The sequence below is a fragment of the Nicotiana attenuata genome, unplaced genomic scaffold, assembly GCF_001879085.1.
Source record: "Nicotiana attenuata strain UT unplaced genomic scaffold, NIATTr2, whole genome shotgun sequence".
Classification (NCBI taxonomy): Eukaryota; Viridiplantae; Streptophyta; class Magnoliopsida; order Solanales; family Solanaceae; genus Nicotiana; species Nicotiana attenuata.
The window spans coordinates 693927-715411 of NW_017670350.1; the positions used below are offsets into that span (position 1 = coordinate 693927).

Below are 21485 nucleotides of genomic sequence, written 5' to 3' on the forward strand. Positions count from 1 at the left end.
ATATATATACTACTACTACTACTACTTTATAGAAAGGAGAATCGAGAGGAGCTTCTGGTCAATGTGAGTTTACAAAAAAATCGTAAATTTTCATTTTATTTTAGTTTTTCCCCTAATACTCAAGTGGTTGAAAATTTAGGAAAAAACCCTGGGGCCTCCTGCCCTTACAAAATTACACACGTTCTACCCCTCTTGCTTCCCAAGTTGACGCGTGCTTAGCAAAAGTTTTTCCGCCTGCGCTGTTTTCTGGGGAGTCGTCTTCTTTTTTTGGTTAAAGGGATATTTATATATCTAGCAAAAGACGTTATACAGATAAGTCATTGTTTGGGTACTGTAGTACCCCTACTGCAGCAATATTTTGGAGAATTGTTTTCATATTACAACCCATAAAAATTCTAAACAAATCAGTTCCTAGGATGTCTTCCCAAAATACATCATTGACAAACATCAGAGGAACTGCTAGTATGCTAGATCTGTTCAAAAAGACTGCCTTTGTTGCTTCCTTGGCCAAAGCATCTGCCACCCTATTCTGCTCCCGGTAAGTGTGCTTCACCACGACCCTGTCCATCCTACATATTAAGGACCTACATTCACAGATTATAGGATTGTAAGTGAGGTTACCTGCATTTGGATAATTTCAGCTAAGTCAGTATTAATTTCGAGAGAAACCAAATTATTTGTTCCGCAAGTTGAAGTCCTTTTAGGAGGGCCTTCAGTTCTGCCATAGTGTTGATTGTATGGGGGATATTCTCCATAAACCCCATTATCCAATCTCCACTGTGATTTCTGAAAACTCCTCCTACTCCTCCTATTCCTGGGATCTCTTTAGCTGCTCCATCTGTATTCAATTTGTAGGATCCTCTTCTTGGTGGCTACCATTTGATTGTGATTTTGTGTTTTATTTTGGTGGAACCATTTTTAGTCAACATGAGGTATTCTGTGGCTTTGGAGATGGTGTTGGAAGAGCTGATCAGCTCCTTTTTGTTGTTAAAGAGGTTGTTGTTTCTGGTTAACCAGATATGCCAGAAACAGAAGGGGATGATGTTTTCCCAAAGGATGAGGCTATTGGGGAGTCGTCTTCATCTTCCCACCACTTGCTCTAATTCTGTTTGTGACTTCCTCTTCTGTTTTCTTCTCTATCATGTATATCTCTATTTTATCTCCAATTCTTACTATAAAATCTCAACTTCTGGATTCGTTCTATCCACAACATATCTATTCTTTTTCATTACAACTTTACATAGAGCGCTCAGTTTCTTAGAGTTTTCTGCCTCCTCTTTAAAAGGGTAAGTTTTATATGATTGCTTCTTCTTTTTTTCACATTATCTCACGTGGGTGTTGTTATATTGTATAAAAGTTGATCCTTTTTGTTACATGCCATAATTTTATGCCTACCCTTTGCTCAATTTTGTTATTTACTGATACAATTATGTGGTATGGGGATTGCTCTATTCGAATATACAGGAGCTTTATCAATCCATTTTGAGGATCCACATTACAGTTGATATGAGATGTCAATTTGGGGTTAAAAATCTTTGCCGCAACACCCTTTCCCAACTTCCTCTGGGGATTAAAAGGTAAATCTGTCTGTTTATGTTATTTGTTACTGCAGACTTTCCTACCCATAGTAGGAAATTTTTTTGATGTAACACTTTTGATTGATTGTGATCATCCAGTAAGTTTCTGTATACAATACTTTATGCTCCTCCGTTAAGTTTTGTTCCTTCCTCCTATTTGCCAATAAAAATAAATAAGTTTCTGCAAATGTTTCCGTGTTAGAAAGATTGGTTTTTGAAGATTTCTTGAGTACCGCATGACCCCGGGAGTCGCACAATTTTATTCATAATCTTTTCCCATATTTAGCTTATACAATTATTTCTTTTGTGTATTAGACAGAGAATGATATATATGCTAAATTCAGTTGAATTACAACTTCTACTCTTAGTTGTTCCAGTCAAGTCTCAGCTAACTCTACCCTTAATTCTACTGAATTGTGACTGATGTACTTCTTTCGTGTCAACTGAAAAATTGTGAGATTCTTAAATTATGACCATTTTCTTTATTCGCCTTTGTCTTCTAGCAATTTGGATATTTTGTATTGAACTTGTGGTAACTGTCTCCATCCGAGGCTTTACATTCGTAATATCTCCAAACATCTTTAAAAAATTAGAAACTGCAGGGACATATAGTATTGACAAAGTGGAGAAAAGTGAATATTTTGAATATTTATTTAGTTCTCTCACATTAAAAGTTCTGCATCTACGCTAAGAACTAACTATGCAAACGAACATTCATACCTCTACAAGTCTCATTCTATAACTCAATAGTGAATACAAGCTCTCTGAATACTTTTTTGCATTAAGTTTAACGATCTTTGGCTAACCACAGCTAACTTGTCAAAATTTGTTGAGCTTTGTTAATTTGAGAGCTTAAGTTCCTTTAAAGATATCTGTTGTGTATATTTTCCTTGCTTTGGTGAATTATTTTGGTAAATTCAAGTGTGCCTCTGGCTGGAAAATACTGAGATAAAGGAGAATAGAATAGTCTTTTTAAATGTTCTTTCTTATTATGGAGAGCTTTAAGGAATAATATAACCTACAGGTTAATCTCTTCTAATAGAGCATGAAAGTATGAAGAAACTAACATTTTTTTTTATTACGTATTAAGATTCGGATTATGTTTGAGGCATTCAACATTCTGCCTATAGGTGAGATATATTTTGCTATACTTGTTTTGCAAATCTACATGATCAAATCTGTTGATAATTTAATTATTTTATTTGACAATATTCAATTATGTGACAATATTCAATTTTGTGACAACTGATGATCATGAGATGCGCTAGGAAAATATAAATGAAAAGCATCCTAATTTATGGTTTTACTCTCTTCTGTGCTAGGCTATAGACTCTACACAAAGGCACAAGGGATGACGACGTGCAATGACAAACATATTTAGTCTGTTGTAACATATAATATTTGTTGCCTATTGATTATGAGACAAAAATCTGGTTCTTCTTTCCGAAGTCAGATATAGTTAGTTAAAGCACATTGTAGTTCCATCAGTTTGCTGAACTGATTGAGTGAATGTAAGCTACACCCTTCAGGTATTGCAAGTAGCTCTATCTTTAAATTGCTTTACCTCTCTAAATTGCAGGCTAACTGCATCTACTACGAGTAAATACTGTTACCTTTAAGTCTTTTACCTGCCTTTTTGTATTCTGAAAGATAAGCATGAGCAGCTAGACGCATGGAAATTTATTTTATCTGGTCAGTATGATGATGAGTGCCAAGGCAATTTTCATGTGTGATACACTGCACACTTTACTGAGAATCTTTGCCTCATAATGCTTCCCGACGAATTCTACCACTGAAGTAGTTCACTTCATGCTAAAAGTCATCAATTGGATAGTACAGTCAATTAAGCTTAAAGTAAGCTATAGATTTCCAGTTTCTCCTCTTCCAATTTATGCAGCGAAATCCATGCATGTGTTGGTTTTGGTTGGAGTTAATTCATTTAATTTGGCTAATTAGAAATATAGATTTTTAGACGCCACGACATGTATGTTTTTAGACTAATCTATATCGTTATCTTTCAATTTTGAAATTCAAACAAGACTTGAGGATGTGTTGAAGTTGATCTTTGCTCTTTCAGATCAGTCTGCTCTTGTTTATCATCCATTTGATTGCTGAGATTCCTCTGGTATTTTCTTATTTCTCTGGCATATGACAGGAGGAAAGCATACAAATGGACAAATTGATGGAAGAAATTGGCGTGTTCTTACGTTCACTGGAAGCCACATGCAGTTGTTAATGGAATGCCAACCACGTCCGACCTATTTCTCGACCTTCATATGTATTTTATATGAGTCTCTCTAACTGCCACATAACTTTCCTTGCTCGAATTCATTTAGTGTTCAAAGAGTACTTTTGAATTTTTAGTCAAACTTCAGTGTTGCAACAACTGATTTGGCATAATAGTTTATCATCTTTTTTTTTTTTATAGTAATTCTAATTTCTACCATCGTACACATATATGTATCAGCAGGTGATGCTACAAAGCTAGACATTTTTTTGGGTAACATATCAATTAGAAAGTGTAGAATTACAACATAGCTCTGCTCACGTTGGCCCCGGGCTTTGCCCGGGCTATCCCCCTCTCTCTCTATATATATATATATATATTAGCTTGTTAGTAACAACAACAACAACCCAGTGTGGTCCCACAAGTGGGGTCTGGGGAGGGTAGGATGTACGCAGCCTTACCCCTACCCTGGAAGGGCAGAGAGACTGTTTCCGATAGACCCTCGACTAAAGAAGGTGAGAGAAGCCCTGGTAGCAAGTAATAGCAGAACAATAATTAGAAAACTAAATCGGAGATAGCAACAGATAATATGAAAGGGGTACTGATAACAAGTAGTAGCAAGATAACATATTTAGAAAACTAATTCCAAGGCATCAGACGAGAATATGAACAAAGTACTGCTAGCAAACTACGGAATTACCAATGGCAAGTAACAACGACACGAGACATGCGAATATAGCAAACTAAGGAAAAAAAGGGTACCGTACTAGCGCTAATACTATCGAGCTAGAGAAGACAAAGGGAGATGCACGACTACCTACGAACCTTCTACCCTAATCTTCAACCTCCACACCCTTCTATCTAGAGTCATGTCCTCGGTTAGCTCAAGTAGCGCCATATCCCACCTGATCACCTCTCCCCAAGACTTCTTTGGCCTACCTCTATTCCTCCTCTCACCTCCTAAGGCCAACCTCTCACATCTCCTGACAGGGGCATCTGCGCTTCTCCTCTTAACATGCCCGAATCATCTCAACCTTGCCTCACGCATCTTTGCCTCCACAGGGGCCACTCCCACCTTGTCTCGAATAACTTCATTTCTAATTCTATCCAACCTAGTATGCCCACACATCCAAGCTTAGTTCCTTGAATAGTTGTAAAACTTCCCTTCTCTAGCTTCGTAATTAGTTCATGACTTTCATTCTGAATGTTGTGAGCTCAGTGCGTAATCAATATAGACTTATGTTTGATGCCCACGAGTCTCATTTTAGATTACTCAACATGTCTTAAACAGTTGAAGCTTCAATTCTTTCACGGAATTCCAATCGCGGCCGCAATGTTACTTTCGCGGCCGCCTCTTTATGATGCGGTCCGTGTTCATATTTTGGCCAAAAACAACCTCTCTGGTTCTCCATTTCGCAGACCGCGTAATTATGACCGTGTCCGCGTTGGCACTTTCACGGCTGCACTTTTCTGTCGTGTTCCGCGTTCCACAGCTCTTGGCCCAGTCTTGGTCTTCCTTCAAGTTTTGACTCCTTTATGAGTTGATCATTGCTACTTGGGCTCATTGTGAACAATCCCTGCAAGCAAGCATATTACATTAGTTTTTGGGAATACCTTCACGCATTTTAGGCCCAAAACGCAAGTGAGAAAGAGCAAATAATAGGTTAAAATCCACACTTATCAACTCCTACAAACTTAAACGTTTGCTTGTGCTCAAGCAAATAAGGTAATTGCCACTTCCACTAAAACAAAATAGAAGGATATTTCAGCTGCCCTAATGTGAATCAAACATGCATCAATTTGGACTAACAATTATCCTTAACACAAATGAATTATCAACAACACACAACCTTTGGAGTACCATAGTTCTAGTGCGACACAAGAGCATCAAGAGTTGACTTAACTCACCAAGGAAGCTCGCTCTACTACGTAGGTCATTGTGGAACCCAAACTCTTCCTCCTCTACTCTCCATAAGCAAATCTCACTTTAGATTGTAGCACTCAATACAAGGATTGTGGAGAAGTACGCTCATCTCTCTCAAGGGAATGTCACAAGTCCGGCTCTAAGTACCATAAGCTTGCCCCTTATGTAAATCACCACTAATGTAAACTCACTCAACTCGAAATCATATAGGCTTTTGCGGGAATGTAATGAAGGCTTTTGGATCAAGGTAGGACTTATTGACATATGATAGTTGTAGACATGTAATTTTTCACTCTCCCCGAGATTTTTACACATTTTAGCGTGTATATAGTTAGCTTAGGTTTAATGTCGCTATTTTAAATAGTTTTGACTCTTCTACCTATTTTATCACAAAATAAAAATTACAAAATATATTTTATCTTTAGTTTAAAGTCAATTAGTATATTTATATTTATAGTATTTTAATTTCACCATGGCTTTAGCCTATTCTTCCTTCTTTTTACTTTATTATAACATTTGAAAATACAAAAATTAGTTTCACTTTTAGTGTTTAGTTTTATATTAGTTTATTAAGATTGATTTTTACACTTTATAGATATATTATATTATTTGGTCTTCTTAGCCTAAATTCAAAAAATATGGTCCAACCCAATTTCCTCAATCCAAGACCATTTACCCATTCCCCTCTTATATCCTAATTAAAATGACCCTTAGATAACCCCTAACCTTGAAGGGAGACCTAATAAAAAAACACACACTCCTTTCTGAGAAAACCAGCAACCACGCCGTTTACCCTTCGACCATCTCTCTCGCTCTCTCATCTTCAGAAGCTAAGAGATCAGATTCCCCATTAAAACCTTACCTTACACAGACAGACGCAAAAAAAAACCTTTCTTCTTGAACCAGCAAAGCAAAACCCCAAACCTGTCCATCTTCTTCAACCTAACACCCTTAACACACCTTAAAAAAATGTTGGACCTTCTTCTTCTTTCGATTTTCAGCAGCCAACGTCAAAAAAACTCTCCAGCCGCTGCTGCTTCTTCAGCACACCACCGAACCATCGAAGAACAGATATAGACCTAGCAGCTGAAAAAGAAAACGCAACAGCATTAAGAAATTGGCAGCAACATAACCATTCTAGCCATCTCCCCTCCCATCGCCGCTGCTTCTCATCTCGAACACACACACACAAAGAATCGAAAAAAAAATAGTTTTCTGCCGTTCAATTTTCACTCATGGAGTTTGTTTGAGCGCTGAGTCGTATCGTGGTTCAGGGGTGTTTGTTCGAGGACGAGGTTCGTGGTTCCGAGACCGATTTGCTGTCGTCTTCTCGTTCAGACTTTAGACTCAAATCTCACTCGACTAAGTTGCTGTAATTGCTGAAATCCTATTAATTGAAAGCTCTCATTGAGGTCCATTTCTGATTCCCTCTTATTCTTTTGATGTGATTTTATGATAGGAGTTTGGGGTAATTGATGAATATAGATTTAAATATGGTTCGCCTAGTGCTGAATGATTGAGTTGATTTTGCTTCTTCAAATTATATTAAGATGTTCTATTCTCTTCCTTGCGCTCGAACTGTGTTATAATTTCGAATCTAATTGTTTTTCGAATGCGTTTGATTGAAGTCAGATCTGATTTTTGGTCGATTGAATTAGTGAAGCATGTCATATTGTTGTTAGAATCAGTTTGATTGACTCTTTGATAAGGAAACTATTGACCTGCTTGCTTCTATAGGTATGAGTGAACTACCTGGTGTTGTGCTTAAGGAAGAACAGCCCGTGGTTACGGCTACGCTTGTTGGATTCAGTGGACGTGGTAGATTTGGTGGCGCAGGTGGTAGACGTGGTGGGTATTGATAATGGGTCTGTAGTTTTTTTGTTTAAATGCGATTGTGTTGGTTCTTTTTGGTGTTATGAGAATAAGTGCGTCTGTTAAATTCTAGGCTTGAAGTTATCTGATTGTGGTTCTAAAATTTGTGTGATGATTTTCCGGATAGGGGAACGTTTAGGTGCATTTTGAATTTATTATCGTGATTATGTACATGTTCGCGTGACATGATTACGGTTTAAAAATGAATATTCGTAGAAAATGCTTTAGGCGCGACTTAATCTACCATCGGGATTGTGTACACGTTCGCGTGAAATAATTACGATTCTAAAAATAAAATCGAGGTATGCATTCGCGCAACTTCGGCTAAACTTTCTTAGTATTAATAAAGCATGATTAATTGTGGACACGTACGCGTGACATGATTCTTGACGAACCAAACGAAATGAGTTTTTTATTAATAATCGAGCAATTAAAAGCGGTAAGAGGTAAAAATGTACGTAGGTTCTAAAATGAGTAAGTAGACCAATTTAATTAAGCCAAGTATGATTAAAGCGACCGTGCTAAAATCACGAAACTTGGGAATGCCTAACACCTTCTCCCAGAATTTCTTACCCGTATTTCTGTGTTTCGCGGACTGTAAAACAGAGTCAAACTTTCTCGATTCGGGATTTTAAACCGGTGACTTGGGACACCGTTAACTATCCCAAGTGGCGACTCTGAATTTGAATAAATAATCTCATTTCGATTATTGTCACTTTAATTGGAAAAACTCCCTTATATCCCCTTTCGGGTAAAAAGGAGGTGTGACAATAGTTTCATCTTTCCTTAAGCACTCCATTTCCTCATTTCGGCTCATATTTTCTTGACTCTTTGAGTCATTTTCTTCTTCCTTAGGCGAACTAGAGAGACACACTATCACTCTTTCTTGCTCGTGACGATCATTTTTCTCCTTTACTAATCATTCCATGCCTTTCATCATTGTTTTCTTTGAATCCCTTCACTTTTCTATCTTATTCACTTTCTTATTGACATACTTCTTTTTGCTTTTATTTCTTTTCTTTTGCCTTCCCTTTTCTTCATTTTGTACCTTTTATCACTTTCACATTCCTCATCTCTCCCCCAAACTTATGTTTTTGCCAATTGTGAATGCTAAGAAAAGATCGGGTGCCATCATTATAGAGCGGATAAAGGCTTGTATCGTGGTTATTAAAAGAAAAAGGGCTTCGGCTCAAAGGGGTTGACTAGGGATATCATATTGGTAGGCTACCGAAGATTTCAAGTTTGAAATTTGATCATGGAGAGCCTATAATCATTTCTCATATCGAGCTACACTTGGAATTTCGCCTAGACAAACATTCAGAGCAAGTTCTAGACTTGTTGGCACGGAACATGGACTTGCAATTCAGTATTTCACCTCACAAGCTATTTGATTGTTAAATAGAATAGAGTCGAGGGCCCACAACAACCCTAGCTAAGATTGAGCATCACAAATGGCTCCAAGAAGCCACTCGATGATTGTTTAGTCAACATAAGAATCTAAAGGTCACAACTAGAACTATTCTTTGCCAATCAATTTGTTTCTAACCATAAGGTCGAAGGTAAATGTGTTAGGCTCAAGTGAAGCTTGCCTGAGACACTTTTATTCATTACTAATAATTACACAAAAACATAAAGAAAACGGACTCAATCCCTTAAGAAGGTTGTCACGCTATCCATCACCGGGAAGAGCCACCCGGTTCACACAACATCCACCTTTGGAAAGAACCGTGGCATTAAGAAAATCAAAGGCTTATTCCACATAATATGTCAAGAAAAAAGCTATGAAGTAAATTACGGAAATCAACTGAATATAGACAAACTTGAAGTAAAGCGAATATTTACATAAATGAAAATGAATAATATACATCAAATGGTATATATATATATATATATATATATATATATATATATATATATATATATATATATGTACCAAATGTGAAAGTAACGAATATATACATACCAAAATAAAATAAAGAGAAGTAAAGATAAAGAAAAATAGTCTCATAGTTATTACATACCAATGTTATCCAATTATCACCAAATCAAAAAAGACCACCCCCCCTCCCCCCCCAAATAAAAGATAACATTGTCCTCAATGCTAATATCAAAACGAGATTAGGGAAAGGGTTAGAGAGTAAAGAAAACTTCCTATGTGGTCTGCATTGGGTCAGGAACATGAATGGGGTCCTCGGACTGCATAGGATCAGCAGCTCCCTCCGGGTCCTCTAACTGGATCTCCAAGTCCTGTGACTGGGGAACCAAGGGGTTGCGGAGCATCTGGATCATCTCCTCAGCATTATGTGTAGTGGCAACCGGCTCCTCAGACTGACCAGCTGTTGGTGCCTCATGCTCTAGTGCATGTGCTGCCTGTGCTTGCCCTTCCATGAGCAAGTCCAATGGAATATCTCCAGCAGATGCAAACTTCTTTACCTCCTCTGTCAGCAGCTCCACTGATTTCTTTGAGGCATGTGTCTTCTTCACTTCTTCACTTGCTTGCCCAGATCCTTGATAACCTTACCATGTATATCCAAAGTGTCCAGGATCTTCTTTTGGTTATCCAGGAGCTTCTTCTGGTTGGCCAGAAGCACCTTCAATGAATCCGCCACTGATGAAGGAACCTGAAGCTGTGCTGGGGCCGACTGTGCTGCTACTGCACTGGATAAGACAGACAACTTGGATGTAGCTGCCTGCACTCAGTTGTTGATGCTGGATAATGTCTAAGAAACCTACAGTGTAGTCTGAGGGTAAGTGGAAGATCAGGGCACAGATAATGGCACTATGACATATGGCCCAGATGAAGGAGGAGGTATGGCAGCTGAAGGTCCCCTTGCTGTGGAAGGCCCTGACCCGGTGGCCACAACCCTTGGCTCTTCAAACTGGCCAGTGGAGATAGCGGCTACCCTTTGCTTTAGGATTGTCTGGTACTTGGAGGCTATACCAGGAAAAAGGCTTTTTAGGCTTTGCCTTTGTATCATAATGCTTCTTCTCAACTCCTTGTTCCTCAAAATACATGGTGAGAAAGTTGGGGTAGGGGTAGGACCTTTCTTGCTTTCCAATTGCCTTTGTGATGTGATAGTACATGAGGTTCCCCACATTGATAGGATACCCCGCCATGATGGAGGCTATCAAGATTGCTCGGGTGAGTGGGAGGACATTGTCATGCTGATACGGGTCCAGCCGGCTGCACACAAATGTAGACCACCATTTGGCTTCAAAGGTGAGGGTGTTTCTGTATATTGGGACTCCAGCTGTGAGCCATGCCGGTGTCGCCCCTGGGGCTAGTATATCCGCCAACCATGGACGGTCTGCTTCATCAAGTGCTAGATTCTCCAAGTATTGCAAGGTTTCCACATCCTCAAAACCGGCATATTCATTCAACGTGTGGCCATCAAACTGGATCTTCAAATTCCAGACCTTTGTCACAGTGGTGCCCTTTTTGATGTGGGCAATGTTTGCATAGAACTCTTTGACAAGGTATTCATTTGCATCTGGAACTTTGCTGGTGAAGAATTTCCATCCTTTTATCTCCTCAAACTGCCTCTTGACATTTGGATTGTAGGGAAGGATGTCTCTCTCTATGAACTCTCTCTCAAGGGTGAGCGACCTTTGGGACCACCATTCTCGGAACTTCTGATAAGCTATTTTGCTCACAAATCTATCAGCCCACACCTCGGCTTTTCTAGACCTGGCCAACCCCCCAACATTGGTGTCACCCCCACTCCCGTCATCCGGGACCTCATCATCATCATCAACAGTAATAGGGGCAGCTTGTGTAGACGAAGTTGTAGCAGGTAGGGAAGATGGTGCCGAAGCCTCACTACCTTCCTTTGAGCCATTAGACGACTCAGAAAAGGAGGTAGGTTCATCTAGTAACTGGAGTCTCTACGGGAAATTCGTGGGGACATGTGTTGGCAAATAGTCTCCTTCCGAAGCTTCCTAGGAAGGGACATACTCACTAGTGTCTGAATGGTCGCAGCTCTATCCGCAGCTTTGATGGAGGCTCTCATCTTGCCAATAGACTTTTGTATTGCTAGGGGTATTTTAGTCTTTCCTTTACCCCTGCCTCAGGAGGGTTCTGCCCTCCTTTTAGATGTATCACCTCTGCCTCTGGAACGGAACATTGTCAGTTGTAAAGTTTTAGTAAGAAATGAACTCTTGATTAGAATGAGATGAAACTGAGAGCTGAAGAAGAGGAACAATGCTTTTTGTGCAGTGAAATGTTAGGGGTCGAAAAGTGTAAAATGATTAAGGAGCCCCTATTTATACTTAGCAACTTGTGGAACCCACCGCCTTACCTGAACGCGGCCGCAAAATTCTATCGCGGTCCGCATTTTGTTACATGATGAAGAACAGCCTCACACATGGGCGCGGTCCGCGGAATAATGGATGCGGCCGCGGAATACATCGTGGACCGCCAAAATATGGATACGGACGCCAACTCTGAAGGATATTTGACAGTCCAATTTTAGAGAGTTGGCATTTTGCCCTTTTCAATTACGCGCCCGCGAACAAAAAGGTGAGGCCGCGAAATGCTCACACGGACCGCAAAATTTTGGGTGCGGTTCGCGAACTTCCAACTCTTAGCCAATTTTTTCCTTTGTCAATATGCTGCACTGCACAACTAGTTTCTACATACGCTTCACAACTAATTAGTCCAAAAACAATGCCTAATATAAGAAGAAAATCAAAAGAAAGAAAAACGCATGGGTTGCCTCCCAAGAAGCGACTGATTTAACATCGCGGCCCGACGCATGTTACCATCATTCACTTGAAATGGATCAATGCTACAACGTGGCCATCATCAACTTTACCAAGGTAGTACTTCACTCAGTGCCCATTGACTCTAAAGATCTCACCATTCTCGTTTTTCAAATCTAGAGCACCAAAAGGAGTCACATGCACCACTTCAAAGGGACCGCTCCATTTTGACTTTAGCTTTCCCGGAAACATCCGTAACCAAGAGTTGAATAAGAGAACAAGGTCACCTTCTCTGAATTCTTTGTTCCGGATATACTTATCATGTAGGTACTTCATCTTGTCCTTATACAAGGACGAACTGGAGTAAGCATGGAACCGGAACTCATCAAGTTCATTCAATTGCTCCACCTGAATATTGGCAGCTACATCCCACTCTAGGTTCAACTTCTTCAACGCCCACATGGCCTTATGCTCTAATTTCACCAGGAGGTGACATGCTTTCCCAAATACCAGCCGATACGGAGACATACCAATTGGAGTCTTGTAAGTTGTTCTATAGGCCCATAAAGCATCGTCAAGTTTCCTTGACCAATCCGTCCGGTTTGCATTGACAGTCTTGGAAAGAATACTCTTGATCTCCCTATTGGAGACCTCAACCTGTCCACTTGCCTAAGGGTGATAGGGAGTTGACACCTTGTGAGTGACACCATACTTGGAGAGTAAAGTGTTAAAGGCTTTGTTACAAAAATGAGAACACCTATCATTGATAATGGCCCTTGGGGTACCGAACCTTGGAAAAATATTTTTCTTCAAGAAAGCCACCACACTCCGTGTTTCATTGTTGGGCAAAGCCACAACTTCAACCCATTTGGAGACGTAATACACAGCAACAAGAATATAGGTGTTCCCACATGAACTCACAAAAGGACCCATAAAGTCGATGCCCCATACATCAAAAATATCAATCTCAAGAATGGTGGTGAGCGGCATCTCATTTTTCTTGGAAATCCCACTGGCTCTTTGGCAATCATCACTCCGCTTAACAAGCTCGCTAGCATCTTGTACAAGGTAGGCCAATAGAATCCGCAACTTAGGACCTTTGTAGCAGTTCTCACCCTACCATGGTGACCACCATAAGGTGAGGAATGACAAGCCTCAAGAATACCCACTTGCTCTTCTTCTGGAACACATCTTCGGATAACACTATCTGTGAAAATTCTGAAAAGATATGGCTCGTCCCAATAATAATCCAAGCATTCCCGTTTGAGCTTCTTCCTTTGGTTTGAAGAGAACTCATTCGAGACAATTCCACTCACAAGATAGTTAGCCACATCGGCAAATCAAGGCATCCTGGTCAATGACATGGAAAGGAGTTGTTCATCTGGAAACAAATCATTGATCTCAAGGCCATCATGGGGCCTCCCCTCCTCTTCCAAACGGGACAAGTGGTCCGCCACTTGATTCTCACTCCCTTTTCGGTCTATGATTTCAAGATCAAACTCTTGTAGAAGAAGTACCCACCTCATCAATCTAGCCTTCGAGTCCTTCTTACTCATCAAATAGTGAAGCGCCGTGTGATCAGTGTGAACAATCACTTTGGTGCCCATGAGGTACGGGCGGAACTTTTCCATAGCAAAGACAATGTCTAAGAGTTCTTTCTTGGTCACCGTATGTTGACTTGGGCGTCATTCATGGTCTTACTAGCATAGTACACCGGATAGAATATCTTGTTCATTTTTTGCTCCAATATCGCTCCTACCGCAACATCGCTAGCATCACACATGAGCTCAAATGGTAATCTCCAATTTGGTGCGGTAATGATGGGAGTGGTAGTCAACCTATACTTGAGTATCTCAAAAGCTTTCATTCAATCATCATTGAACACAAATTTTGCATCTTTTTCCAACAACTTGCACAAGGGATTCACCACCTTTGAGAAATCCTTGATGAACCGATGGTAAAACCCCGCATGCCCTAGAAAGCTCTTCACTGCTTTGACGGAAGTAGGAGGAGGGAGTTTTGATATCACTTCAATTTTTGCTTTATCCACTTCAATACCATTCTTGGAGATCTTATGGCCTAGGACAGTGCCCTCCTCAACCATAAAGTGACACTTCTCCCAATTAAGCACCAAGTTAGTCTCTTCACAACATGCCAAGACTTTATCAAGATTACCCAAACACTCATCAAAAGAATCCCCCATAACAGAGAAATCATCCATGAAAAACTCGAGGAAGTCCTCCACCATATCCGTGAATATTGCCATCATACACCGCTGAAAAGTAGCCGGTGCATTACATAAACCAAACGGCATCCTTGAGAATGCAAATGTCCCATACGGACAAGTGAAGGTGGTCTTCTCTTGGTCTTCAGGTGCAATAAGAATCTGGTTATACCCAGAGTACCCATCCAAGAAGCAATAATAAGGACGTCCGGCTAACCTATCCAACATTTAATCAAGAAATGGAAGCGGAAAATGGTCCTTCCGAGTCACTTTGTTGAGCTTTCTATAATCCATGCATACCCTCCAACCGGTGACAGTCCTTGTTGGGATCAACTCATTGTTGTCATTTGTAATCACAGTCATGCCCCCTTCTTTGGGACACATTGTACCTGTGAAGTCCATGAACTATCAGAAATGGGGTAGACAACCCCAACATCCAACCACTTGATGACCTCTTTCTTGACAACCTCTTGCATGGCCTCATTCAACCTTCTTTGATGTTCTACAGAGGGTTTGGCGTCCGCCTCCAATATGATTTGTGCATGCAAAGGGTGGGGCTTATACCCCGAATGTCCGTCAATGTCCAACCTGTTGCCTTCTTCCTCTTTTGGAGCACCGCAAGGGTAGCATCTACATGTACGTTAGTTAAGCACGAGGAAAGAATAACATGTAAAGTGGAACAAGGGCCTAAGAACTCATACCTGAGGTGTGAAGGCAAAGGCTTCAACTCCAATATGGGGGGCTCCTCGATTGAGGGCTTTGTTGTTGGAGTCTTCCGGTTCTCAAGATCCAAGGAAAGTTTTCGGGGCTCATATGTATATGAACCCATTCCTTGCAAAGCATTGACATATTCCACCGAAACTTCATCCTCGTTCACATCATGATTCAACAACACAGCTTCCAAAGGGTCTTCCACATTAATCACAGCACTTATGTCTTCAACAATCACCTCGGTCGCAAGATCCACAAACGAACATACATCGTTGCTATTAGGCTGCCTCATTGACTTGCAAATATGAAACACAACTTTTTCATCGCCCACCCAGAAGGTGAGCTCCCCTGCTTCATCAACTAAAGCCTTCCCTGTATCTAGGAAAGGTCTCCTAAATATGATCGACACCTCATAGTCAACCTCACAGTCAAGTATCACAAAATCCGCGGGAAGTATGAACTTATCGACCCGAACTAGCACATCATCAATTATCCCCAATGGCCTCTTCATTGTCCTGTCCGCCATTTGCAACCTCATGGATCTGGGCCTTGGCTGCCCAATCCCTAATGCCTTGAACACATAATATGACATCAAGTTAATGCTTGCCCCCAAGTCACACAAAGCTTTGGCGAAATCGGCACTACCAATATTGCATGGGATTGTAAAGGCACCGGGGTCTTCTAACTTTGGAGCCATGGAGTACACAATAGCACTCACTTGATGTGTCATTTTGATTGTTTCACAGTTCATCGATCTCTTCTTTGTTACCAAGTCCTTCATGAACTTGGCATATCCGGCGTTTGTTCTAGAGCTTCCACTAAAGGCACATTTATGGACAAACTTTTTATCATATCAATAAATTTCTTGAATTGGTTCTCATTGTTTTGCTTTGCAAGCCTTTGAGGATATGGTGGAGGAGGCCTTGGCAAAGGGGCCTTGGCTTTGGGCACTACCGTTTTCGGTATGTCTATCACGTGTTCCCTAGACGGGTTCACATCATTTTGTGTCTCCTCCACGTTGTCATCAATGTCTATCCTCACTTCATCATTCACAGTTTCATCACTCACTTACACATCATTACTTGGCTCATCATCATCTTGCACTAACACATCATCACTCACAACTTTTCTTGGATTAGAGGTACTAGCAACTCCACCTCTACTATTTCTTGTAATCACCACCGTAGCATGGCCAGTATTGTTCCCACCCTTCGGGTTCACCACTGTTGTTGATACCCAATTTTTCCCTATGTATTTTGTAAACAAAATACTTTCAAAATAGCATGTACATGCATATATAAGCATGCCCAAGAGTTTTGGCATTTTTTCCTAATTATTAAAGATTTTAAAACCAATTTATTGTCTATTTTATCAGTACAAAATCCAATAATTATTCCCAAGATTATCATTTTGGTGAATAATTTTTTTTATTCTCATATTTGCACCAAAATATAATTAAGGTGATTTTTGCAAATTTATTTGGTATTTAAAAGACTAAATTGCATATAACTGCAATTATAGCCTACTTTAAGATTAATTGTAAAATTAGTTCCAGTATTTTTAGATTAATATTTATATAGTATTTGTTGGCTCAGTGTTTTAAATTTATTTTTAAAATCATTATTGCTATTTTTATAAAATAAAAGGGGAAAATTAGCTATTTAACATTTAGCCCATTTCTATTTCAATTACAAACCTTTTTTACCTTTCAATTTTAACCTCAAATTGGCCTAATTTCAGTCCCCAAATCAGACCAGCCCAATCCCTAAATTACCCGACCCCTGACCTAATTAAAAAACCCGCCCGGCTCATATTCAATCCATGTCGTTGATCATTTTGAGCAACGGCCATAATTCCCCCTTTCCTTTTTAATTTCCAACCCCCCCCCCCCCCAAACCCTAATCACTTCCACCTATCAGCCGCCTTTGAACCCCCTCGTCTCTCAAACTCTCTCGAACCCTCCTGGAACCCTAATCGTCTCCGACCCCTTTTCCACCGTGATTCCACCGGAATCCATGACGTCTCAGGCCATGGACGGTCTGTACTCACCCTTTCTCACCATTAGACCTAAGCCATTCAAGGCTGTGAAGCCTGACTTCAATGGTTCTCTTCAAGATCTTCTCAGATTTGTAGATCTATGGCTTCTACGGCCACTACTCCGTCGTATTCAAGCAATATGAGCCTTTTAGACTCAGGATCTGACTTTCCTCAAGACCTTTCTCATTTCTAGGGTTTTCCCTACAACGCTAAGTTGTTCGAGGTTCTTTACTTGCTTATTCTCTTAGATCTGGAACATGTCTGTGTTCTATTGAACTTTTTAAAGGTTTTTCCCCAAATTCTCTTTTTTCAAAATCGTTTAATTTCGATTTAGGGTTTCCGAATTCTTCAAAATACCCTTCTGATTCTTTTTGTTCTTTCTTTATGTGTGTTTGTCCGATTTCTTTTACAATGCATGTAATGTTCTTCTACTTTCTTTTCTCCTATGCTCATATGTTAATCTTTGCTATATGTGTTTATGATTGAGTTCTTTGATTTTGTTGGCGTTACTGTACTATGTTTGTATTCTTACTAAGCATGATTCATCTTGTTTTGCCTAAGTTTGTATCTTTTTCTTCTGAACTTAATAAATTCTGAGTTTTTCAAACATGTTCTCTATGCTCTTAACTGTGTATCTTGTTTGTTTGTTTCTCACGAGTCTTTGGAAAGGACTCCTGAGCCTCTATCAAGCGGCTTGCCTTCTCATCTCTATTGTCTGACTCAATTAGAAACCCTAAGATTTGGGGGTTTCTTGGCAATTTTGATTCTTGTGTGCGAGTTAGGGTTCCTCTTTGCGACCCTGGACTCTCAGACTCCTCGTGAGTCTACAAATTGCACTTGTACCACTTTTGCTTACGATTCCGAACCCCTCTTTGATTAAACCCTCTTCTAAATGATTTGACAATCCCTTCTTGATTTGTGTGTTTTATATATAAGGACTCTGCTTTCAAGAGGTTTTTCCAACTAATTGATTGATTCCGAAATCCTCTTAATAAGGTCCGACTGATTTTCTTTGATTGAATCTCCTTTACCTTTTCCTGACTTGGTTCATTCAAATTGAACTTGTAATTTTGGTTTCACTGGCTGTTTGATTGATTCCCTTTCCATTGCTGTCACAAACCGTGTACCATTGATTATTTTCCTTAAATAACTTCTATGTATTTACCCCTTTTGTGCTACTTTGAAAAGTTTAATTAAAATTTCTTTCCTTAACTGGCTTTTACCCGTCGAAATCAGAATCCCTTAACCAAAGAGAGACTGATTTCAATGATATATTCCTTGCCTTTCTTACTTGTTTCTCTGCACTATAAAATGGACTGCCCCTCTGCACTTTTACACTCGACTTCATTCTTCACACAACCTTCACACCACTAGTCTTTAAAATACTTGCACACTTGCAATACTGTTTTGAATTCGATATTCTGCTTTGCTTGGGATCTTTTGGAATTGCTTTGCTTGCAACTTGGCCTTTTCAAGACTACTGTTTTTACTTATTTCTTCTGAAACTGGTATGTTCTGAGTAAACATTCCTGCCTCACCCCTATGTGTTTACTTACAGTTTCTGCAATCCTGTTTACTTTGCTGCGCATGATTCAATGATTTATGCTAATATGTTCCTTCCTTGCATCCGTTTCTATTGTAAATCCCTACCCCCCCATTCCCCTCGATGTGTCTGAGTTAAGGTTCTTGGCCTGGCAGTACCCAAATTACTGCCCAGGTCAGAACCTGATCCTCAATGGATCCTAACTCCCAAGTTTTGGCTGACAGGCTGGTCAGGGGTGTGCCAGCATTCCCAATTGCTGGGCATGACCACCACCCTGCGATGGCTTTCCTTAATTCCCCCCTATGCACTTACACTTATTCTTAGACTCTTAAGTTTTGCCCCCTCTTATGAGCCTTGCTTTGGGACCAGGAGCTCCCTCTGAACTTGGACATTCGAGGGCTGGCTATTCCACACTGCACCATAATCTTAATTCTGCAATATAATTGGGTGTAAGCACTGGCTGGAGTTCATAATGCTCCTTGGAACTTTGGCACACCCAAAGGATGAGAAAGGCTTTTGGAAGTTTTGATCCTGGAAGTTGGTTTATCTCATATTGTTGGACTTTGAGTCTGAATTAGGCTGTTTGGTTATGGCTGGAACTTCTGATGTAATTTTATTTCCTTACTTTTCCGATTCATTTTGGACTGAATAATTTGTAATAACTATTGGGAACGGCTAGTGGAAAGGGATGGGAATGATTGTATGCAAAGGGTAGATAACTTGCCTATAGGATTTTTTAAAAATTCCTGCATTCACATAGACAGCATGCCTATAGGTTACCTATAAACTTCTGCATTCTCATCTTAGATAACTTGCCTATTGGATTTTTAATTCCTGCATTCACATAGAAAGCATGCCTATAGGTCATTTATTTCGGCATCTCTGCATATAGAAATCTTGTCTCTAGGTCCCTGCATTTCTGCATATAGAAATCATGATCATAGGTTTCTTTTCTGCACTTATGCATATACCTGTCATTAGGCAAACAATCATAGGTCTAATAATAATCAACTTCATTCAAGATACCATGCTTAGGACTCTTGCATCTATGTAATCGTTTAAAACCAATAACGCTTAGATAACTTGCCTATAGGAATAATCAATCGAATCAGCCTCGTCTATTTTATCTATACGTTTAAAACCAGTCATAAGTTCGTTTAAAATCTGCAGATCTTTGGTCTATAAAACCAGTGATCCTTTCTTTAAAATCAGTACGCTCCACTAGATATCATGCCTATAGGTCTCACTTAGGCAAACCATTAGGTTTTAATTAACTGTGTCAGCTCTGATAACTACAACCAGACAAGGCTAATTCGGACTCCTCATCTGAGAAATATGTGCCTGTCCTAACGCTTTTAAATTTAATTCAGACCATAACCAGTATTTGAAGTCATGCTATATATTTGCCTTTGAGTGAGGAGGCATGTTTGAGCCTTAACTATTGTTTGCTTCTCCCCTATTTGATTATGTATATTTGTTTGTCACCTAGACTTTTATCCTTTAAAAACTTCTAAAAAACCCCAACTCCCTCCCCTTTAGGATTAGTAGTCTCAATGCCTCCGGGACTGATAGGATCGGAACGGGTAATAGCATGCAATAAGTAACGATACTGTTCCGAGCTTTAATACCTTAATGGGGTGGGAAGGGTAGACATGGATATGATGATCACGCGATAACACCACACGTATAATTGATTACCGGGTGTTGCGTGGATGATCCATGTTATTTATAAACCTAGGACCCCCCCCCTCCCTCTTTATGTACTTTCGTTATTGTTTTCTCTAAACTGTCAGTTTCCAGCTCTTTAAACGTTGTATTTCGCTGGAAATCATTTAAAACCTCTTTGAATTTCTAGCATTGTTTTCTTTTTAAACTTCCGCCCATTTCACTTCTTTTGTCTGATTGTTTGCACTCGTTATTTGATCCTTATTTTTCTGCACTTATACATTCTTTTAAACAACTATGAAACCACCTATTTCCTGACTTCAGCATGTTTATTTAACCTTTATACATTCCTACTTGTAATCGTTATGTGGAAGTTGTCTTGTATGTTTACTTGTTTTAAAGTCACAATTGTAACATGGCCGGGAACCACACTAGTGGATCTTGGGGGGTGCCTAATACCTTCCCCCTGAGATAATTTCAAGCCCTTACCCATTCTCTGGTTCTTTTTTCTTTTAAATTCTTAGTGTCCTAATGCACTTAATCATTAGGTGGCGACTCTTCTAAATCTCAAACCCAAATTCCCAAAAGGAATAGAGTTGTCCGCCCAAATGTTGTAAACCCGATTTCGCCTTTAGAAAAAGGGGGCATCGACAGCATGGCGACTCTGCTGGGGAGATCTTTAAGGCTTTTACCATTTTCATGCTATTTGTGACTTTATGCTTCTTTATATGCCTTTATTTGTTTAAATGCCTTTAAATATTTATTCCTTCCTCCACTACGAAACTGACTTGGCTCTTCATTTCTTTTCTTTTATTGTTTTCCTTTACCGCTTTCTTTCAATAATGTTGTAAATTATGAGAAACTGTTGTAGTTATTATTTTATGAACGTGAAAGTACATGAAAACTTGTTAGTTATTGTAATTGCATTCTTCAACATCATATTCCACTCGTGCCAAACAAAATACCATAGCAACGCTTATAATGAGTGGTTGCGCCCTTCCAAT

At 39.7% G+C, this 21485-nt stretch overlaps 1 long non-coding RNA gene across 1 annotated transcript; it reads left to right on the top strand.

Moving 5' to 3' along the window:
* The first annotated feature begins 6434 nt into the window (after window positions 1–6434).
* On the top strand, window positions 6435–7771 carry LOC109238217. The gene is made up of 2 exons (XR_002069713.1): window positions 6435–7140; window positions 7466–7771. It is a non-coding gene; the product is annotated as an uncharacterized LOC109238217 (long non-coding RNA).
* The last annotated feature ends 13714 nt before the right edge of the window (window positions 7772–21485 follow it).